General features: G+C 42.6%; 1 protein-coding gene across 1 annotated transcript in view; it reads right to left on the bottom strand.

Moving 5' to 3' along the window:
- Positions 1 to 21,761, bottom strand: part of LOC110480576 (M1-specific T cell receptor alpha chain-like) — a 210,733-nt gene that overhangs the window by 52,117 nt on the left and 136,855 nt on the right. The window lies entirely within an intron of this gene.

The following is a 21,761-nucleotide window of genomic DNA, read 5'->3' as shown; positions in this document are numbered from 1 at the left end:
GCTCCACAGCACAAACACATTCACTGATTTTAGCACAGCAGCACTTTCAGAGCTGTTCCACCCACAGCAGCGTGGCAAAGAGTTGGAAGCAAATTTTTCACAATGTGCTCTCCTCCCCCATGCCCCCTTTCCTTCGAGTTGTAAAGAAGCTTTTCCCTCTGTATTTTAGAAATACCCTAAAAGATTCAATCTGTTCCTGTTGAGGAGATACCTACTGGGCTTTACCAGCAGCCTGGTTCCTCTTCCAAAGGTCAGTCTGTTTGCATTTCCTGAGTACACACAGTCAAACACTCCCTTACAAAAATCCCTGTGCTCTTCTGCACATTTCAGCTTCCAGGGCAGCAGACTCTATTGTCATCAACATAAAACTCTGTGTGCAAAATGCCTGTGAGGGATCCCCAAAAAACAAAGGCTGGGGTGCCTCTTCCCTGTCCCCTTGCAGGTTTTGTGTCAATACTTTTTACAGGTCAAGAATGATGAAGTGCCCTGATTTGTCATAGCCAAGAATCAATTATCACCCTCCCTACAGAAATCCTACAGTTGAAAATCTATTTATTTTAAAATAATGGATTTATTTATACAATAAATACATAATAATTGATGGATTCATTAATCCATTTATTTTGAAATAAATGGATTTATTTTTCCAATAAATCCATTATTTTGAAAGCTGTGCTGTGAAAAGACAGACATTCCCAAGAGCTCTGCACTCCCCTATCGTGAGTGGTTTTGCAGGGGAAGATGTGACTGGGGACAATATCTGGCAAGGACACCTGGATCAGTATTTCACATCCGCAGAATTTCTGCAGGCTTTTTTATACATGTTAACACATCTTAAATAATGTTTTTATAGGACAGAGACTTGCCAGTTCTCTGAAGAGACATCTTCTCCTTCCCTGCACATGTAATTGCACATGGGGAGAGAACTTGTGGTGCTCTTCAAAATGGATAAATGTGAAAATCACAAGGGAAAACATTCTTTTAAACTGCCTGCTGTATCTTCTCCTACCAAGGAATACCATGAAGATCAAGCAACTTGGGAGTTGAGACAGCTCTGTAGTTTGTGCAAGATTTGTCATCTGTCTGGCACTGCACACTGATTGACATGATTTCCTTGGGGCTAGGAATTCATTCCTTGCATCCTTTGTGTGGGTAAAAACTCACTGTAATTCCTGGAAGGACTCCTCTCATAACATCTACACTCCATGAACTCTCAGAGTTTACAAAAAACCCCAGACTTGTTCTTGCTGCTCTGTTTGCACTGAATCTTCCAGCCACACTCATTTCAGCCCAGAAGCAGCAGAGATGGAAGGAGATTCCCCTTCCTCTCCCTGGGTAATTACACACTATCAATTCCAAGCACCTGATTCTCCAAGACTTCTCCAACCACTCTTGTTCAGGTCATGCACTTACCTGGTTTAACACTGAGCCTCGTTCCTCTGCCAAACTGCAACATTGCAAAGTTGCTTCCTGAATTCACACATCATTCAATTCCTTTGCAAAAACCCTTCCTGTTCTGCAAATGCTCAGAAACCAGGAAAACTCCTGCTCTGTGACGGCTTCTGGCCAGGAGGGAACTCAGATAATCCCCTCCCAGACTGACTGAGCCTGGCAAGGAAAATCTAGGTATATATTTGGCATTCAATAAAACATTTCCATTCCGTAAGCTACCTGGACAGGAAAACACTCTTCACTGCTACCATTCTCCTCCCCTCGAGAGAGCATTTCCTGACATTTGGAAAAGAGAAATGCTCATCACAGAATTCAGCAAACCCACAGTTTCTCACCTGTGAATCCAAGGCAAATTCTGACAGAAACACCATTCTGATCACAAGTCAGGAATGGGGACTTACTGAGATTATTTTTCCTGACCTCTACAGAACACAGGCAGCAAAACCAAATGTAAGACTGCTGCAGGATTTGACATCATCACAACTGAAGAAGAATTTCACTCTGTGCATCTGCATGATGGAACAATAATTTGAGCTGAGTACATTTGCAAAATATCTGACAGGGTAACAAGGTAAACAGGAAAAAAAATCTGCTTCCTAAACCAGGCTACACTTGTCACAACTATCTGTGACCCTGTCCAAACATCTGCTTTCTCCCTCCTGCAGCTGCACTGCCTGAGGCTTCTCTACAAAAGTCATCTCTGAAGCTTGAACTCAGCTAAAAGCACGCTGGTGAGCCACAGGACCTGCCTATAAAGAAGAAGCTGGGCCATTCACAGGTCAAAATGGAAAAATTCCCAGAACCAACCAGTCAGATGTACGCAAAAGTGTTATGGGAAATGCTGTCTGGATTGGTGTTCTTCCTTTCTTTCTCAGGTATTTTGTTTAAATTTTGACTGCAAATTGGAGATTTCCATATGAACAAAGGTTTGTTCTGATTTCTTTCTAGGAAGTGAAAAGAAAGTTAAATGGACTTTACTGATTTCTGTTTCTTAGGTATATCTGCCTCCCAAGTGCTCATTTGATCCCAAATATTCAATGGTCAACAAAGTCATTCAGCCTGGCAGAATGAGATGACTTTACATTAGCTCCAATATCTGAGCCCCAGAGGGAGGATTAGATAATTTCAGATTGGAAGTCTAATGCCTTCTAATTCCATATTGATTGTTGAACTTGCCCAAACAATGCAGCAGTTCTGACCTAGCACTGCCCAAACCTGTGAATGGGTAGGAAATGTGTCCTAGCCCCTGAAAAAGTCTGTGCACTCTGTCAGATCTTGGCTTGGGTGTGCAAAGGGGGCTTTGGAGACTTGAATATAAACTGCTTTATAAAAAGCACCTCCCAGAAATTGCAAGGGCAGAACAGAATTGAACAGACACTTGCAGTAATCCTGTCTGTTTATTCTGCTGGGAGGCTGCAGGAGGAATCTGAATTCACCATCCCAGCTGGATCTGGGAGAGGATCTCTGCTAGCAGAGCACAAGAACATTTCTACATCCAGCTCTGCTGAGTACTCAAGAGTAGCATGGAATGGGATCTCACTGGCACTGGCATGTGACAAAACTCCATTCTTGAGTGAAAACAAATGCTGAAACACTGCTTTTCCTGGAAGACTTACTTGGAAGCACAAGCAGATGAGTTCCTCCACCAAAAGTGACCTTCCAGTCACCAGCAGACACACGGTGACAAAGGTCTTTATAGAAAGCACTGCAGAGGAACTGAGCAGATTCTGTGGACTCTGTTCCACGCTGGAAGCCAATGTGAAGCAAAATGTCTTGCTCTGCTGCTGATGGTATCCACAGCAATTTATTTCTGTTGCTAAAAATTTCCCTAAACTAAATCTTATCATACATGGCAGTATTTAATATTTTCTGCTCATTTCAGTCTATATTTTGGGTCTGTAAAAGCAAACAAGCTTTCTATTTCACTTTTTTTCCCATTTAAGGTAATTTGTGGGAACAAAAAGATAGTACTTAATATTGCAATATTTCTCTGCAACCATTATTGTGTCAATATATCAATTATAAAAGAAGAAAAATAGATTAGTGTGAATCATTCCATGCCACTGTCCTGGTAGTACAGGACATTTGAGAAGGGTTATGAAAAGCCAAGAATGAAAAGTTTTTCAGTCTTATGGACACTCAGCAGAACAGAGATAAGATTTCCTAACAAATTAAATATTTAGGCAAATCCAACAAATTTAAATATTTAGAAAAAAAGAACACAGAGGTGTAATTATCTAATTATCCGTCTTCACTTACTTGGTTTTACAATAATTCTTGTTCCTTGTCGAAAAGTTATTTTCCCAATGTTTCCTGTGTTCACACAGCCAGAAAGTGCTTTGCAAAAACCATCCAAAGAAATATATTTGCCTTTTAACTCCTCCTTTCCTAGAAGAGAAGCCAACTCAACAAAATTGTGAGTAGGAAATGATAATGTCCATAGTTTATGATGGACTGAGACTCATGGCTTAGCTAGAGACATCAGCATCAACCTGTTACACCCAATTGTATGTAGCCCTTCCTTTTCTTTCTCCTTGAAACTGGAAACTGAGCTTTTTTCACCAAGTGGTAATTATCACTCCATCTTAAGTGTATGTCTACTTTCAGCCATAAAAACAATTACAAGGCAATCCTTCATGAAGAAATAAAAAAATACCTTTTTTTTTTCATTAGCTTGTTTTCATTTGAGAAGGTGAATTACCAGTTTCGGGGAGAACTTAGAATATTGATGTGTGCAGTGATAACAACCTTCATGAACTCAGTTTCTACTGGTACTTCATTTGCTGGCAAACATATCTGGCTTATAATTAAAAGAAGTTACTCCTGGTGAGCATTGGCAAAACACACTGCAGCAGTGTAGTTTTTGTTACTCCTTTCTCAGGAACTTTGTAAAATCCCTGTCCTTTCCTGGCACTGAGACTTCCCAGCTCAGGGCCCAAAGCGCTGCCTCTTGCTCTGCTGGGAAACCAACTCTGGCCAGGGCTCTCCAGCCCAGCACCAAGGTTTCCTTTCTTCTCCTCTCCTGCCTGCTGCTCCTGGGCTGCAGCTGCTGGAGCACAGCCCCCAGACATAATTGTTGGCTGGAATTGCACCCAAATTTCTGCCCAAAGCCACTGCACTGCTCCTGCTGCAGCTGGAGCTCAGCTCTGTCTGTGCTGGGTCCAGCCTGGCTCAGAGGGAGACAACTCACCTGGGGCAATGACAAGCCTGGTTCCACTCCCAAAAGTCACTTTTCCCCAGCCTGAAGAGCTCACACAGTGTGAGAGCTCATTACAAAATGGCCTCTCCATCCAGCCCCTCAGGGGCTGCTGCAGGGCTGGGATCCTCTCAGCCCTGGAGCTGCCCCTGCCAGAGGCTCTGAGCTCCCACACAGATTTCCAGAGATCTCCCCTGGCCTCTCCTGGCCCAAAGCCCATTTCCCTGCTCAGTCCCTGGGGATACCAGCACTGGATTGTGCTCAGCAGAGATGTCAGAGGTGGGAGGCAGCTGCCCCTCAGTCAGCAGGGAGCAGTTTGGGACGCCTGCCCCAAAGGCTGCTGGCCCTGCCATGGCAAAGGGAAGGGAAGGAGGCCCTGGGGGCAGCCTGGATCAGGGTCCCTGGCACAGGGCACCTTCCCAGCAGCCCAGACCTGCAGCTCCAGGAGGCACCTTGGCAGTGCCAGAGGTGCTGCAGCAGGGAAAGCCTGGCTCTCCATTGCAGCTGGGCCATTGCTGGCACTGCCCAGCCCCAGCCCAGCCCAGGACAGAATTGCTGGGGCACAGAGATTGCAGCACTCAGGCACTGAGCCCCTGCCTTGGCCACAGGGGATGGAGCCCTGAGGCCAAGGGCAGCTGGAGCTGCTGGCACAGAGCAGAGCCCTGCCACAATGCCAGAGCTGCCCTTGCCCAGGCACACACAAGCTCTGAGCACAAGTTGATCCATCTGCCTCTCTCTCCCAAAGCTCCCCTCTGCTCCTCTGGGCTCAGGCACTCTCAGCATGGCACTGCCATGGCCCCAGCTCCTTGTCTAGAGAGCAAATCCTAAATCCTGCTGCTGGAAATGCTGCCAGGCACCAGAGTCCCTGCAGAAAAGGCTCTGGATGCTGGAGCAGAGCAGAGGGCAGGGGCCACGTGGCAAACCCAAATGCAGGGGACCCCTGGGCCATGGCGGGTCTGCAAACATTGTGCTTCCAAAGCTGTGCCCCTCCAAAGCAGCAAGGGCAAGAGAGAAATGAAGCCATTGCACTTGCCAGGACAAGGGCTTGCTCACCTGGCAGGACTGAAAGCACCATCCCCTTGCCAAAAACGACTCTGGCTGCCAGATTTACACCCTGACACATCCCATTGCAAAAACTCCCCTGCCAGCCGTGCAGCTGACCTCAAGCACAAAGCACCTGCAAATGCAGGCACCAGCAAAGCTCCCTGACACACCAGGCTCCATTCCCTGCACCAGGCAGCATCTGTTCCCCAGCTGCTGCCTGAGAAGCAGCACTTCCCTTTGCCTTTCCCAATTTGGGGCAGCCCGGAGAGACAAGACCCAGCCCAGGCAAGACTTTCCCAGAAAGCTGCTCACTCACTGGGCTGGATGGACAGGCGTGTCCCCGAGCCAAAGGTCACCTTGTTGTAGCCAGATCCAAAGTCACACAGCATTTCCTCTCCTAACAAAAACCTTCCCCAGCAGCTGGCACACTGCTCATGCCCAGCCCAGCAGACACTGCTGAGTGCCAGGAGGATGCAGCCACAGCCTGAAGGGCAGAACTGCCATGGTCTCATTGCAGCATCAAGGGCACTGTTGGACCTACAAGGACAAGCCCCTGCCTGAGTTCAGCCCTGACCTTAGCAGCCCCTGGCTGCTGCTCGTGCTCTGGGCTAAAGGAGTGGCTATCTCATGCTGGTTCCCATCTCACAGGCTGCTCTGCATCATCTGCAGAAAATGAAATGGCAGCTGAAATCTGCTTCCCCTGAAAAAGGGGCTCAGACACAAGGAGCATGTGTAGAACACTCAGCAGTGGACACTCAAGGACTCTGGACAAAGGACACACAGAAAGCTGCTCACTCACTGGGCTGGATGGACAGCCTGGTCCCTGAGCCAAAGGTCAGCTTGCCGTAGCCAGAGCCTGAATCACACAGCATTTCCTGCCCTAACAAAAAGCCCAGCTAGTCCCTGCAGAGCTGAGAGAGAAAAGCAACCACAGCTGGCACGGCCATGGCACAAAATGTGGTCAGAACCCCAGAGTGGGGATCTGAAAGGAAGGACAGATCCCTGACAGGGTAACTGAGGACATTCTCTAGTAGACTTGTCTTCGTCTCATGTGGGAATCAGAAAAACAGAAACTCACACACTCACTGAAGGATTTGATCTGCAGCCTTAGGAGAAGCTTAGATTGATGTAAAAATACAATACACAGACATTAAGCATAAAAATCATAAACTTATATTTCTATAGTTGCAGGTGAGAATATGCCTTAAGTAAGTGAGACACTATTCTATGATAGTGAAGAGTCTATAGTATAATAAAGTAATTGTATAAAGTAACCTGATTGCAGAATGAGTTTTTTGCCTCTCCCAAAGGTGAGTTTCCAGGAGGACTCAGTTATCCCACAGCAATCAACCTTGATACAAATCTGATAAAGCAGAAAAGCCTCAGCCTTCAACAGCCAGAACACACTGCTGGACATTTTAGAAGGGGATGAAATTTCCACCACTTGTTGAAAGAACTGACAGAGCTGTTTCTAAAACTGCTCATGGACTAATGAAGGAGTCAGGCAGATCAGCCAGCTGGTCAATCTCAGAAGCTAAGCAAGGGACCAGACCCATTAGAGAAAGAAGCAAAGAAAAATTAAACAGACAAAACCTTCCAGAAAAAAGCAATCCAAGGTCCCAATTTTTCCTGTTTGTCTCATAGAAAGAAAGAACACAGAGGTGTAATTATCTAATTATCCATCTTCACTTACTTGGTTTTACAATAATTCTTGTTCCTTGTCCAAAAGTTATTTTCCCATAGTTTCCTGTGTTCACACAGCCAGAAAGTGCTTTGCAAAAACCATCCAAAGAATTATATTTGCCTTTTTAACTCCTCCTTTCTTAGAAGAGAAGCCAACTCAACAAAATTGGGAGTAGGAAATGATAATGTCCATAGTTTATGATGGACTGAGACTCATGGCTTAGCTAGAGACATCAGCATCAACCTGTTACACCCAATTGTATGTAGCCCTTCCTTTTCTTTCTCCTTGAAACTGGAAACTGAGCTTTTTTCACCAAGTGGTAATTATCACTCCATCTTAAGTGTATGTCTGCTTTCAGCCATAAAAACAATTACAAGGCAATCCTTCATGAAGAAATAAAAAATACCAATTTTTTTTTCATTACCTTGTTTTCATTTGAGAAGGTGAACTACCAGTTTCAGGGAGAACTTAGAAAAATGATGGGTATGGTGATAAAAACCTTAATGGGCTCAGTTTCTACCTTATTTGCTGGCAAACATATCTGGCTTAAAATAAAAAGAATTTTCTCCTGGTGAACATCAGCAAAACACACTGCAGCAATGTGGTTTTTCTTTTCCTTTTGTTAAAGTCTTGTACCACATCCAATCTCACAGGCAGTAATAGTCTCTTCCAAAACACTGAGCCACTCTAGTTGAAATTAAAGCTGCTTTGCATTTATTTCACCTGCACATAAATGAAAACTGGGTATTTCTAAAACCACTAAGTTCTTCCCTGCTCCTACTGATAGTCTTATAGTCTACCTTGGCATGAAAATCCATGTACACTGATATTTTCTGAACACTAAAATTGCAGGCTGCAAAAAAAAAAAAAAAAAAAAACTTTATAAAACTTTCTGGAAGGTGAAGACACTCAAGAAAATTTTATTCAATAGATGTCAGTGATCAAAGTCAGGTGAGGACTTATAAAAATTTTTAACAGCCTTTGCTATCCTAGAGGTTTTAAAGCCTATGTTAGATAGAAATTAAACATCAAATTTCTGGAATATTGAAATATAAGTATTCACATAGCATTCCCCACTTTAATTTTGGAAACATAGAATAAGAAAATTCCTAAATCATCAGTAAATCTCCATAGGGAGCTAGTACTGGACATCTTTGCCCAGATCTACCTGCCTGCAATCCACAGAACCACAGACACTTCTTTCCTGCAGCCTTTCATGATTATTTCTGGCTTTACTTTATTTAAGCCCTTGATTATCACCTTCAAATTTACACCTTGGCAAATGTTTACAAAATCCTGGCCATGGAAATCTCTGATCTATGACAGATTTTCTCCCTACTTATTAAAAAAGGAGTAATTATCAAATGCAGTTTTCAATTTCTAAAGGTAAAACTTGGATAAACCTTGATTTGAAAAGAAACTGACCCTCTGAAGTACATGTTCAGGGAACTGAGGTATCTTGACAGACCAGAAACATGTCCTGCACTTGTGAGCTGTCTAAATTTACTACAATCCTTATAATCAATAGGAAAACATGGACATTTTTCAAGTGCAGTTCTCATCTTGGGGATATTAACTCTGAAAAAAAATAAATTTAAAAATCACTGAAGAAGATGGAAGCCAAATCTGTGACATTCAAATTCTCTGGACAGAGATATAGAATTCTGTCTCCTAGGAGAAGCACAGAGAGAAGAAGAGAAAACAATCTTTATCTCTGCTCCTTTGTTTCTCCATGTGGAATGTGGTGTGGAGATTGTTCACCTGCAGTGACTGTTGGGTTGGATTCTGGTGAAGATTGTTTGGGTTCAGTGACCAATTGGATCCAGCTGTGGCTCAGACTCTCAGCAGAGAGCCAGGAGTTTTGTGAGTTAGGTAAGTCAGAAGTATGTAAAATAATATAGTATCTCTTTAAATAGTATATTAATGTAATATAATACAGTTTTTATAGAGCTGTTTATCAGAAGGCTTCAGCCTTCTGATCTGGAGCCAGATATCATAATTTCTTCTCACAATCCAGGGTTTGCCACATTTTTACTACAGCCAAATCCACTTGGGATGGCTGATTTGACCTTGAATATTTGGCTGAAAGGGAGTCAACCAGACTCACAAGTCTGACACTTTCAAGATGAATATTCACTTATTCTGTATCTGAATGGTGACACATTCCACTTACACTTGGTATTGGAAAGATTGTCATTTAGGGAAAAAATTATCTTTAATTCCCTGAATCACAGATACATAGCATGGTTTGGGTTGAAATGGACCTTAAAGGTCATCTCACTCCAGCCCCCTGCCATGGGCAGGGATGTCACTCACTAGACCAGGTTGCTCAAAGCTCATCCAACCTGCCATGGCCAAAGCTCATCTCAATATTTGTCCTGGGTTGTAAAATATGGTTTGGGGTATTCTATTTCCCATCTGTTAGAGGTGGGGCAGTTATCCTCTGTTCATTGGGCAGTTTTCTTGATCTCTTCTACAGCTAATCCTCCTTCCAGGAGATATCTTTTGCTTATAGGCCATTGAGCGTCACTGCATGGCTGATAAAATTCCAACATCCCACTGGGAGATGCTCCACCCAAAAAGAAGAGCCAAACATTCCTACCTGGATATAATCTGAGATTTAGAACACCAGAAATGGCCTTTTCCCAGTAAATTCACAAAAGAACAGTGTTGTTCTCCACTAAATTCCCAAAAAAAGACCACCACCACTAGACCTTCAGAGAAAAATGCCACTGTTCTACAAGATTAACTACTTCAGCAGAGCCACACCTGTCACTCCAAGACTACAACCACCGTTTAATAAGACTACTACCACCACCTTGACCCACAGGGTGTCAAGTCATATTCTGACTCTGTCAATAGGGATTTTTTTTTGTTTGTTTGTTTGTACTATTACATTTGTATTTTTAGTTTTCCTAATAAAAAACTGTAATTCCTATTCCTATATCTTTACCTGAAAGCCTTTTAATTTCAAAATTATAAAAATTCAAAAAGAAGGAATTTATATTTTCCATTCCAAGAGAGAGGCTCTTGCCTTCCTTAAACAGACACCTGCCTGTTCAAACCAAGACAGTATTATAAAGTTCAGTTTTTGATAAATTTCTGGCACTTACTTGGATAAACAGAGAGTTTTGTCCCTTTTCCAAAAGTCAGCTTGTCGTAGCTACCTCTGGAGTTTCACTGTGACAAAGAGCTTTACTAAAACTGCTGGCAGCAGCTTCTGAGTAAAAGGAGATTTTCAGCTTTGATGTGTCCTCAAAGATCTCTCATGGTGTTTCTTCTCAAGTATCCTAGGTCAAAACCTGACCTAGGGAAGGTGACAAGGTCTGGAGAAGGGGGTTGGAGTGAGGTGGTCTTTAAGGTCCCTTCCAACCCAAACCATTGTGTGATTGAAATGCTTGACAAAATCCTTGTGACAATTCCATACAGTGAATCCCAGAGCTGTGGGATGCTATCTCACCAGTCCAGCTCTATTATAAATTGTGGTCCATCCTCCTGTGACAGCAGCAACTGTAGGAATCACAATAATTAATTGTGAATGTGAAGATGAACAAGAAAAAGCAAGACAGCAGCAAAATTTTCCTACAGCACTTTGTACATCCAGCCCAGTTGGTGCTTATCTTATTGCAGCTTACACCATCCTGCAACATCAGGCATCTCACATCAAAGCTGTCTAAGTGTGCCCATTCCCTGAAGAGCACCAAAATGATGATGAAGCCTTAAGGATTTATTCCTCTCTAAGATCTGCCTTTGTTCTCACATGTTCAGTTTTGGGGAAAAGAACCTCAAACCAAACATTGAAAGAGTAAACCCCAAAACCAACCAAACCAAACAACAACAGAACCACAAACACTTCTATAATCTTCCTGTATGACTAAAATTATAGACAGGCCATCTACAGAGCAACTCCTCTATTTCTGCCTCTATTTGCATTCCAACAAATGCAAAGAGATTTCTAGAAACTGGCACTGCAGCCCCCAAATTCAGTATTTTCTTTTTCTAGCCTACACAAGACCAGCTACACACCAGTAACTCTGACAACTTACATGCAAACAGAAGAGTGGAATAGACTAAAATTTTTTTTTCCTTCACATTGTTTTTTCCTTATTCCTCTTCTATTATACTCACTTGGATTTACCTTCAGAGCAGTCCTTGTCCCAAAGTGAGTGCATTGCCATTTCCAACATTCCCACTGCTGTGGAAGTTATCACAAGAACATCTCAAAATGACACTCTGAACTTGGGTTTTAAAATCTGTGGAAGCCACACAATTACAGGAACCTTTTACTGTTTCATAGCTAGTCTGGAATGATCAGATTCTTGACTGTTCTTCAGAATTTCTTGACTTTATCATTAAGCTCTTCCTTGATGGAAAATCAAAGTTGGTATATCACAACTGTAAGAAACTTCACAAAAACTCAAGAAATTTTGCAAAAATTTGAACTAAAAACTTGCTGAGTTCTCACAACTTGAACATGAAGAATCACTTTTTTCAGCCTGGTGTAAAACACCCTGTTCTTTAAGGCACTTCTGAGTATTAATTCCAAGATCTCCATGTAGAGCAGCTGTTTGGGACAACCTCATGCTTCTGCTCCAACCACTTTCCTTCTCAGAATTCTCCTTTAGAATTTCACTATAGAACTACAAAAACACACGTTTTTCACCCGACAGGGCTGTAGGAGCTGCTCTAGAGCTGATGAGAGAAAAAAAAAACACACTAACTTGTGCTGAAAGCAGTGTAAATTGGTCACTTTAGCTTCAGGGACACTGGGTTACTGCTGAGGACAAAAACTGATTTTCTCCTGTCTAGTTTAGCTGCAAATCAAGAGATTTCATGGAGATGTTTTCCCACATTTGGACTTGGTCTGTGTATTCCTCATATTTAAGGAGAAATAACTTTTTAGACAACAAAGAAAACAAAACAAGCTCAGAAGTTCTTATGCTGAGAACAGAGTTTTAATGTGAGATATAATCCCTTGACAAAAAGTAAGCTGGTATTTGCCACAAGTTTTTTCAGTACCATAGAAAGGTTTGTAAAATAATTGAGTTAAAAAATAAATGAAGCAAAGCAGACTGATGCATGTCATTCATTTTTCATCTCATGCACTGCTTCTAGATCTTTTTCAAATTGCTGATTTAACGAAAAAAAAAAAGCATTGTAGGATTTTAATCCAAATTTTCCTTTCTCAAATGTAGCCTCAAACCCTTCCACACAGGACAAACAATGGTGTCTCTGTCTCTGAACAGGCAGCAGCTTCCCAATCCTTTCTCATGTAACACTGGACAGGCAACCACAACCAGTTTGTCCAGCCAGAAACAAATTCAGGTCTGAATTTTCAGAATGACATCAAACTGAAAACATCTGATTTATTAGCAAGGATCTCAGTTGCTACTGGCCTTCAAAATTTAAATTAATTTGAATAAAAATGAAATGTAAATAATAAAAAGGCACTTTAAAATTAAAAATTAAAGTAAAATAAAAAATAAAGTAATAAAAATTAAATTAAAATTTAATCACTGTGTGACCCTCTCTGTGTATTAAGTTCATCTTAATGCACAGGGAATTATGTGATATAATTTGCATCCATTTACAGTGAGTTTTTTTCTACTCTTTCTTACTCAGCTGCATTTTCTTCTTCTGAACGATATCCCTGGGAAGATGCCTCATTGCTATATTAGACTAAAGCTTTGAAAGCAATTGCTGCAAGCAGAATTTTAAGGATTAGCCTCATTTTACTTCCCCAAACTGCCTGCTGTAGTTGGCAGAGAAATGATTTGTGCTTCTGTCATTTTCTTTTTCCATTTTGGAACTGTAAATGGGAATAAATGGAAATATCATCCCCGCATTCCTCCAGCCAAGGAGGAGCAGCTCACCTGAAACCACTGTCAGCCGAAATCCAGACACAAACTGCAGCGTCTCAATGAGCTCACCCACAGCAGCTCCACGCTTTACAAAAACCCCTCCTCCCTCTTCTCATGAAATTTAAGGTGTGTCCATTGCACATGATGATTTTTAACTATTCCTTATCACATAGAAGTAATGATAATGTTTGTTTTAAAGTGATTTGAGAATGATATGCAGGGATTAAATATTTAAAGCCATCAAAATATCAGCAGCTCTAAAACCAGCCACCCTTTTCTTTGTATGGTAACTATGCTAACTGACGTGATTGTGATGAAATCAATAATTCTGTGCTGGTTTCTAAAATAACTGAATACATGCAGATTTTTTTCAGAGCAAATAGAAAATTTATTCAAAACTTTTACTTTTCCCAGGAATGCAATCTCTTTTTCTGTGTCCCACTCTATATAGGAGAAAAACATTCTGCATGGATATTCAGGATCAGCTGAAAAAAAAAAAATCTGGCTATCCCTTCCAGAATAGCTCAGTCCATCACTTCCACTCCAGTCAAGCAGTCTCAAAGTACATTTACTTAAAGCAAATAAGAAAAAGGAATCAATTAGAACCAGCAGTTGATGATATTTTCTTCTTGGCTGGCACGAACAGCTAGGATTTTGTCTTTACTCAGGGTTTTCCTGGTAAATTGAAGGGCCTGTGGTTCTTGCTCAGCAGTAACTCCCAGTGTCAGTGGAACAGCACTTCACAAAATAATCCCTTCTCACCATGTCCAGGTGAGTTTTTCTCTGTAGGTCAGCCACAGCACAACTGGCATTTGGAATTTTCCCAAGTGCCATTACCAAAACTACTGTACAGCATAGTGAGGAAGGAAGGAAGTAAAGGAAAGGGAGGGAGGAATGATTATGGTTCAAATTACAAATTAAGTGATGGGGAACCTTCGTGCCTGCCCATGTAGAAATTATTTCTAAACAAATTCATTTACCTTTCCAAGCCATCCCCTATGTGCAATCCCTACCAGTATTTTCAACTAAAAACTGGCTGAGATAAGGAAGGAAAAAGAGCTGAAAAGCAGCAGATGACATCACTGAACAGTTTTAAACATCTCACCCAGATTTCCAAATACACAAACTCAGTCAACAAATGGGAACTCTCCCACTGATACTACTAAAACATGTATAATTGGAAAACTTTATATATGTCTATAAAGTAGATAAAAGACTTTAATTAATTCAAAATAATTTAAAGATGAGAACAGACCAGTTTTGTGTACTTAAATCATTCCATCCTCTTCCAAGTCCCTGCACCACTTTGCTACAGAACAAGATTTAATGTATTGAATTGCTGTTTCCTGTTTCACAGAGTGAGTTATCCACCAAAGGATAATTTGTATTTTCCCAGAGTCTCCCAGCAAGTGTCCGTGTCTGAGGCTGTCCTTTGACTCCCACCCTCCCCTCCTTGCCTGTTCCATTAGACCCTTACAGCTGTTCAAAGCACACCCTTGGTACAGGGATGCCTAAAGGACACAACTCCAAAGCACAGCCCCATAATTCCCAACTGTATTAAATTTAAGAAGTATTATATCCACAGGTTTGTGCCATGCAGACAGACTCACCTATTGGTAGAAGGAGCCAGGTCAACAAGCAGAACTTGATGTGAGAAGCCTCATTGAGAAAGCCCTTGACAGATACCTCGTCCAAGCACTGGAGCTCCTGAGGGCACCTCAGTTGCAGGAAACAACTTCCTCACAATATCCTTATCCTGGACACCAGGCACTTGGGCACCTGCATTCCCTCATTTTCTTATCAGCCTCTTCTTTGCCTGAAGCCAGAAGCTTGGGCTGCATTCCTTGCTGGTTCGGACTTGCTGCTCGATTAGCCAGGAATCCACACCTTTTGAAGACTTACTTAGGTGTAACAGCTTCTTGGGGCACAAACCCATTCCTTAACCCCATCAAGACATCTTTCCTCCAGCCCAGGAAATTTTGACCACCAAGTTTCTTGATTAGTTTATTGTTTAAAACTCCTCTAGAAATTCTGAGAATTTTGAAAGCAGTGCTGCAAGTGCTGCCTGTATTCTACTCCATTTCTGCAGTTACAAATCACTTCCAGCAGTAATTCTTCTTCAAATGCAGTTTTTCAGCTCTTTCAGCTTTCCAAAGCCTCTGTATCACTTTGCGAGAGTTTACAACTGCATCTGCTAGCAAGCCCAGAATGCAAATGAAGAGCAGAGAAGTTTAATTTGTGGCATGTGCAGGCACAACACTTCTTGTGGGGTTTGGGTGGTTTCTTTGATTGGTTGGTTTTTTGGTTTTTTTTCCTCCTGTTTGAGCTATTTGCTGTATTTCATGAATTTGAAAGTGTTGTGAGAACAATAAACACTTTGGCCAGAAGGTAGCAGGAGAGATCAGCGTAAGAAGTCAAGTTTACATCAGTAGATCTAATTTTAACAGGAACTTTTTATTATTTGGGGGAACAGAACACTCTGGTCAGAATATACCCAGCAGATGCGAGAATATGATTATTACATTTTATTTTTAATGCTATATAAGAAAACAGAAGGATTCAGTGGTACAAAAAGCTAGTTAATATTGTCCATTCTTGTGGAGTTTGATACTATTTAAGTAAAAAGTGAGAAAAGAGTACATTTATCATGTTATCAAAACATGTCTAAAGGTTTATGTGAAGAGCAAGTGAAACACAATCCCGTTTACCCTCTCAAATAAAATGTTGAAATTAAAAAGAATATTATTAGGAAATGCAATTTAAAAAAAAAGAGGAGAGGCAGTACTCATTCCATGTATTTGAATCACTTCTAGCAAATTAAAACTCATAGAAATTTTGAGGTTTGCTATGAGTATCCTTTTAAATACATGCCCAACCTTCCTCCCAAACACAAGCCTTGCAGCCGGGGCTGCAGCAGCTGCAGCAATGGGCACAGGCAGAGCTCTGACACCCAGCCTGACCTTACAGCAAGAAGAAAGGAGCAGCATCAGCTACATCCCCTCCAGAGCCATCTGACCTACAACTGGCAGCCCCTTCCCTGTGCCACTTTGACAGGAAAGTACTAAATAAAGCCCAGGTCAGGTTGCTGTGGTGGGCTGTGCTGTGCCCAGAGGTTGTAACGGGCCTGAGGGTAAGGAATTCTGGCACTAGAACATGTGGCGCCCCACTTTCCCATGTGGGAAAACCCCTGAGGATTTCTGCAAGGACAAGTCTGAGGCTTTGATATGTGTGAATTCAGGGGGCTGAGCTGTAAAGGGATCATGTAATGAAGAAATGTTGATACTGTCCTGAATTTCTCCTTCTGTCACATTCTTGCTGGCTCTGGGAAAGCCAATCCACTGAAGAAATGAGACTGGGAGTCCTGCCTGATGCTGCCAGAGTCTTTCTAGCTCCATTCTTTGTGTCTTGGGCACAGAAACCTTTCAGATATTGAACCTTGCTTGGGTCATTCTCATACCTTTCTGCAGAAGCAATAAAGGTGTAGACTGGAAGCATAAATACTCTTCTCTCTGGATGTAAATAAAAATTTGAGAGAAAAATATTCTTCTTAGTAGTTGGAACAGTGGTGTGTTTTGGATATAGTGTAAGAATAATATAGATAACACATGGTTAACATGTATATAGATTACAGTGGTTTACTGCTCACTGTAAATACAGTTTTCAGTTTGCCAGTAAGCAAAATATTCTCCCTGCTATTCAGATTTCCTTGTTGTTCACACTGCTTTCTCATGTAACCACTTGGAAAGAAGTTTGCTCTTTCAGGATGCTTTTAATTTTCTCTGCCACAGGAGAGAGCTCTCACCATTTCGACTTGCTCAGCAGCACAGATGTCAGATACAACACTCTGTGCGTGAGACTGTTGCAGTTTGAAAGACAGCTGTCTGCCAAGGAGGGTGGAATAGAGAACATGACAACCTTCCCTCCAGATTATTTTAACTTTGAAATTATGGGGCTTTCTGGCAAAGGTATGGGAAAGGAATAGCAGTATGTGTGTGTATAACGAGGCAAACAGCAGCAGCAGCAGCAGCGAACAGAAGCAGACACCCAGCCCCGGCCTCTCGCGGCCGCAGGCACTTTCCCCTTGGGTGCAGTTCCGGGCACAGCCAGCAGGGGCGCTGCTGGCTCCGGGCCGGGCGGGGCGGGTGCGATGATTGCCCCGCGTCAGCAGGGGGCGCTGTGCGCGGCCGCCTCTCCCTCACGCGGCAATGGCGGCTCTGGCGATGGAGGAGAGGGGAGGCGGCTCCCTCTGCAAAACTCACGGGGAGCAGCCGGTCTCAGTGCCACTGCGAGTGGCGAAATGTGCTGCAGCAGCTGGTCCTGGTGCCCCTCTGGATGGGACAAAAGGAGCTGTAGCAGGAAGCTTGGAGCGGCAGCTGGAACAGCAGAGGCAAGCAGATCCCTGGGTGGGGTGAAAACAAATGATATCAAAAACTGCAGTGTAGCAGGAGCTTTGGAGTGTCCTGGCAGGAAGGGTGTGGGGTTACAGCGCAGGGAAGAACGCAGAGCTGCGGCAGGGCTGGGCAGTGGCAGCCCGGCTCCTGAACACAGCTGACAGATGCTTCCTCAGAGGGGGCTTGGGGGCTTGGAGTCCTGTACTCCCTCCTCCTCCTCACCCCTGACCATTTACACTGAAGAGTTTTACACACTTCAGAGTCAATGGTGAGGGTCCTTTCTAGTGAGGGAGGGTGTTGCTAATGACCCAGTCCAAAAGCTGTTCTTACAAGCAAAGGCTCACACACAGTGGGGGAGAAGCTCAGGGGCTTGGAGCCCCGTACCCCCCGCTCCCCTCACCCCGAGTGGATGGTGAGGATCCTTTCCAGTGAGGGAAGGTGTTGCTAATGCCCCAGTCCAGCAGCTGCTCTTATGAGCAAAAGCTCACACATAGTAGGGAAGAAGCAGTACAGGACTGGGCTCTGGCAATGGCAGTGAATTCTTCCCACAGCAAGAAACAGCTCGACCGTTCTCCCCCAATGCCAACAGCAAGAGAGAACCAGGAGCTGTGCCCAGCCTCTTGCCCACAGCCCAAAATCTCAAGGTGTCTCTGCCCTTCCCAAGAGAATGACCCTCAGATAGTGCAGCCAGCTGCACTCCTTCCCCTTCCCCTTGGCTACATCTTTTTGTCTCTCTTAAGTACAGGTCCTTCTTGTCTCTTAAAAACAAATGGGACAAAATTCCATGAGAAAAAGAAACAAAATGAAAAATCCTAACCCCCAACAAAGACTCACCAAGGGGGAGTAAAAATGCATATGAGGTGCTGGAGGTGAAAATTTTCCTAAAATTACTTTAATAGTTTTATTTAAGTTCCTATTAGAAGCAAGGAACCTTATAAATAATAGGGAAAGCTGGACAGGACAAGTGCAAATCCACCCAATATGGTTATTTATGCCTTCTCCCTCTATTGTTTATAAGATGGCATTTTATAGACACTTCAATATAGTTTACAATTGTGAGCATACTCTCACTGGCAAGCAAACATTGTCTTTGTCTTAAGGTGGTTAAAGTTTCACACTGCAGACCTATACTAATTCACACTCAGAAAGCCCTTTACTTTGTGGTCGCACCTTAATATAATTTCTAACTGCGCCACAGACTAATTCCTAACTTTGTCATAGGTTTCAAAGGCCTTGACAAGGCCCATATCTGAGGCCTAGGCTGGGGGTAGCTCAACCTTCACTCTAAATATAAATCATGTTTTCTCTCTCTCAGAAATCTTGCTACACCTATTGTGGGTGGTTTTGTCACCAAAACTGTGGAAAAAAATTAAAACTCTCCAACAACAATTTTTAGAGAATTAAGGCATTACTTTATTCTAGCCAGGATGTTGTTCTGGCCAGGATGTACAACAGAAATAATTTCATCCACACATAGCCTGGATGTGCAGAGAAAATCCTTCCATTGCACAAGGTTTTTACTATATTTTTTACACACTTATACAGTCAAAACCCATGGAAATCCATTGGTTCAATGTTCATTGGTCCCAAGTTACATAGTTGTGGTGAATTCTTCCCACTACTCCTTTACAGGCTGCAGAAATCGGAGAAATTCTTGTTAGGCCTTGACATTGAAAATACCACCTGGGCTCAGCTCTTTCCAAGATTATCAGAAATACAGACTGCTTCCAGGAATTGCTAACAAGCTGCTGGTTTCCTTACGACCAGCCTTGGAAAATACTTCTCTGGCCTGAATGGCACAACATTCGTGTTTTCACATTTTCAAAGGAGGTGCCAAGCCAAACTGCCGGGATGAGACACTGTTATGACTAAAGCCCACTCTCTTGTGACCCCATAAACAGTGCTCCAAAATGGGGCCTGTTGAGCTCCTTTGGGCAGTGAGCTGTGAGAGGGGGCCTCTCAGAGCAGCAAACCCTTGGGTTTGCTACACCTGGAGGATCACAGAACCACGATGTGTCCCGGGCCACCATCCTCACTCCTCTGGGCCCAATCCTTTGCCTGTCAGAGATGCAAAGGGGAGTATTTCACTGACCTCTGAGGGGAAGTTTCACAGGTACCTTGCTGCACTGACTGCTTCTGTCAGGGCACATTTGCTGTAACAAATCTGAGAGAAATACTTCTTTTTTAGATATTTGAGTACCTCAGATATCTAAGTACTCAGGCCTGTAAGTAAGGTTAAGTTAGAAGTTTACTTAAGTGTTGGTCTTTTGCTAAATTGTTAAACATAAGCTAAGTTTTGCTGAGCATCCTCTTGTTAAGTTGCTAAGTTTGAACCGAAGTTATATTGATAAGTTAGGTTAAATCCTTTTAAGTGTTATTCCTCTGTTAGATGCTTAAGGTTATGCTATAAATAAAGTTTTAATTAAGTTGGGCAGAAGTTAAGTGCTTTCTCTATGTTAAATAACTAGACTTAAGGTATAAGTTAAGCTAACAAGCTGTTCAGTTTGAATGATCTTACTAAGCTTCTAGGCCATGTCCCTTTTTATATTTGCATTCAGTGTCTTTTCACACACACACACAGCCCCACACACACTCAAGCCTAAGGAGTTCTCAGTTAATTTCTGTCTTGATTGCATGGATTTTGTTTTGTTGTTGCTTGTTTTCCCTTGTGCCTTATCTGTCCTGTAAGTAGTACTAATTTGCCCTGCTTTGTTGCTTAATATCAAATCTGATTTTAGCTCATACACTTGATGAAGATTTTTAAGCGATCTCAGACACTCGTGTTTGTGACAATAGTTACACATATTTCGTTTTCCTATTAGCTACTGACCCTTGGCCTTCAATGATACTGAGGTTCTCATTCTTCATCCTCTTATTGATCTTTTCCCAGACCAGGTGTCTCTGACCATGCCAGGGCTGATGTTTGGAGTTATGTTGGTTTATAGTCGTTATCTTTTGTGTATCCTCTGACTACTCAGAGTCTCTTGAGATGTTAGCCTTGAGCACGGAAACAGTTCTTTGCACAAAAACTTCAATACCTTTCCCCCTGGGCAAAGGTGAACAAAACCCCTGACTAAAATTTAATAAAGAAATTTTGAACATCTTCTCATTTTCTGCATTATGACAAAGGTGTCACAGAAATGCAGAAGGATTGATGTTGGAAGGGACCTCTGGAGGGGACTGGATCTCCCCTGCTCTAGCAGGACTGTCTGGAGCTGTTTGCCAAGGACCATGTCCAGGTGGCTTTTGAATGTCTCCAGGGACAGTGGCTCAACCCTTGGAGATATTCAAAGGCCCTATGAGAATAATCAAACATGGACACAAATTAATCTGTAGGAGAACAGGGTAGTACTGTCATAATGTATTGTACCAAAGGGTTCTGCTTATAATCATCCTTAATTCTTTTGGTATTATGGGATCCCATTCAGGAAATATAGTTTTTTCAGATGTCAGGATAATTCCACATGCAAATGTGTTTATTTTAACAGAAGCTATTTTAATGTGGAGCACAGTTTCTCTACAAAAATTTCCTCAGCTGCTACCAGGAGGCAGAGCTGCAGATTGTCCTCTTATGTGGAATTAGCCACACCAAGACTGGACTGGAAACACTTCTCTTCTCCTGTTTTGTTAAGCTGCATTTTCTGCAGTACCAATGCAAAGTGAAAAGCCACTGCTTAGTGGGGACAATCTGGGGCCCTGTCATGAAATGAGGGCTTCAGGGCAATGAAACACTCACTGCCAGAGGTGTCAGCAAAAGCAAGTTTAACACAGATTGGCCAAAGTGTGGCAGAGTCCAACAGTAACGTTCCCTGCAGCTTTACTACATTAATGAATCTGGGACATAAACAACAAATTGGAATTAATTTAATTAAATGATTGATGAGGAGGCTGGGGCAAGAAAGGGGCAGAGCTGTAAAATGCAGTCCCACCCCCTGAGTTCCGAGGTGCAGAAAGGACTCTGCTGCTTTGTAAACTCCTTCTAGAGGAGGTGTGGATGGATCCATCCTAGTCCCAGACTTCATCAAGACTAAGGAATTATGACAGCACTTAATCATTGACCTTAGCCTCCTGTCCATCTGATTCCTCTGAGGGAGGAATTATCTTCTCTTGTCTGAGGGAGTATTATCAAAATA

This window comes from Lonchura striata, chromosome 25, assembly GCF_046129695.1.
Source record: "Lonchura striata isolate bLonStr1 chromosome 25, bLonStr1.mat, whole genome shotgun sequence".
Classification (NCBI taxonomy): domain Eukaryota; kingdom Metazoa; phylum Chordata; class Aves; order Passeriformes; family Estrildidae; genus Lonchura; species Lonchura striata.
This window is presented reverse-complemented; position numbering and strand designations above follow the sequence as displayed.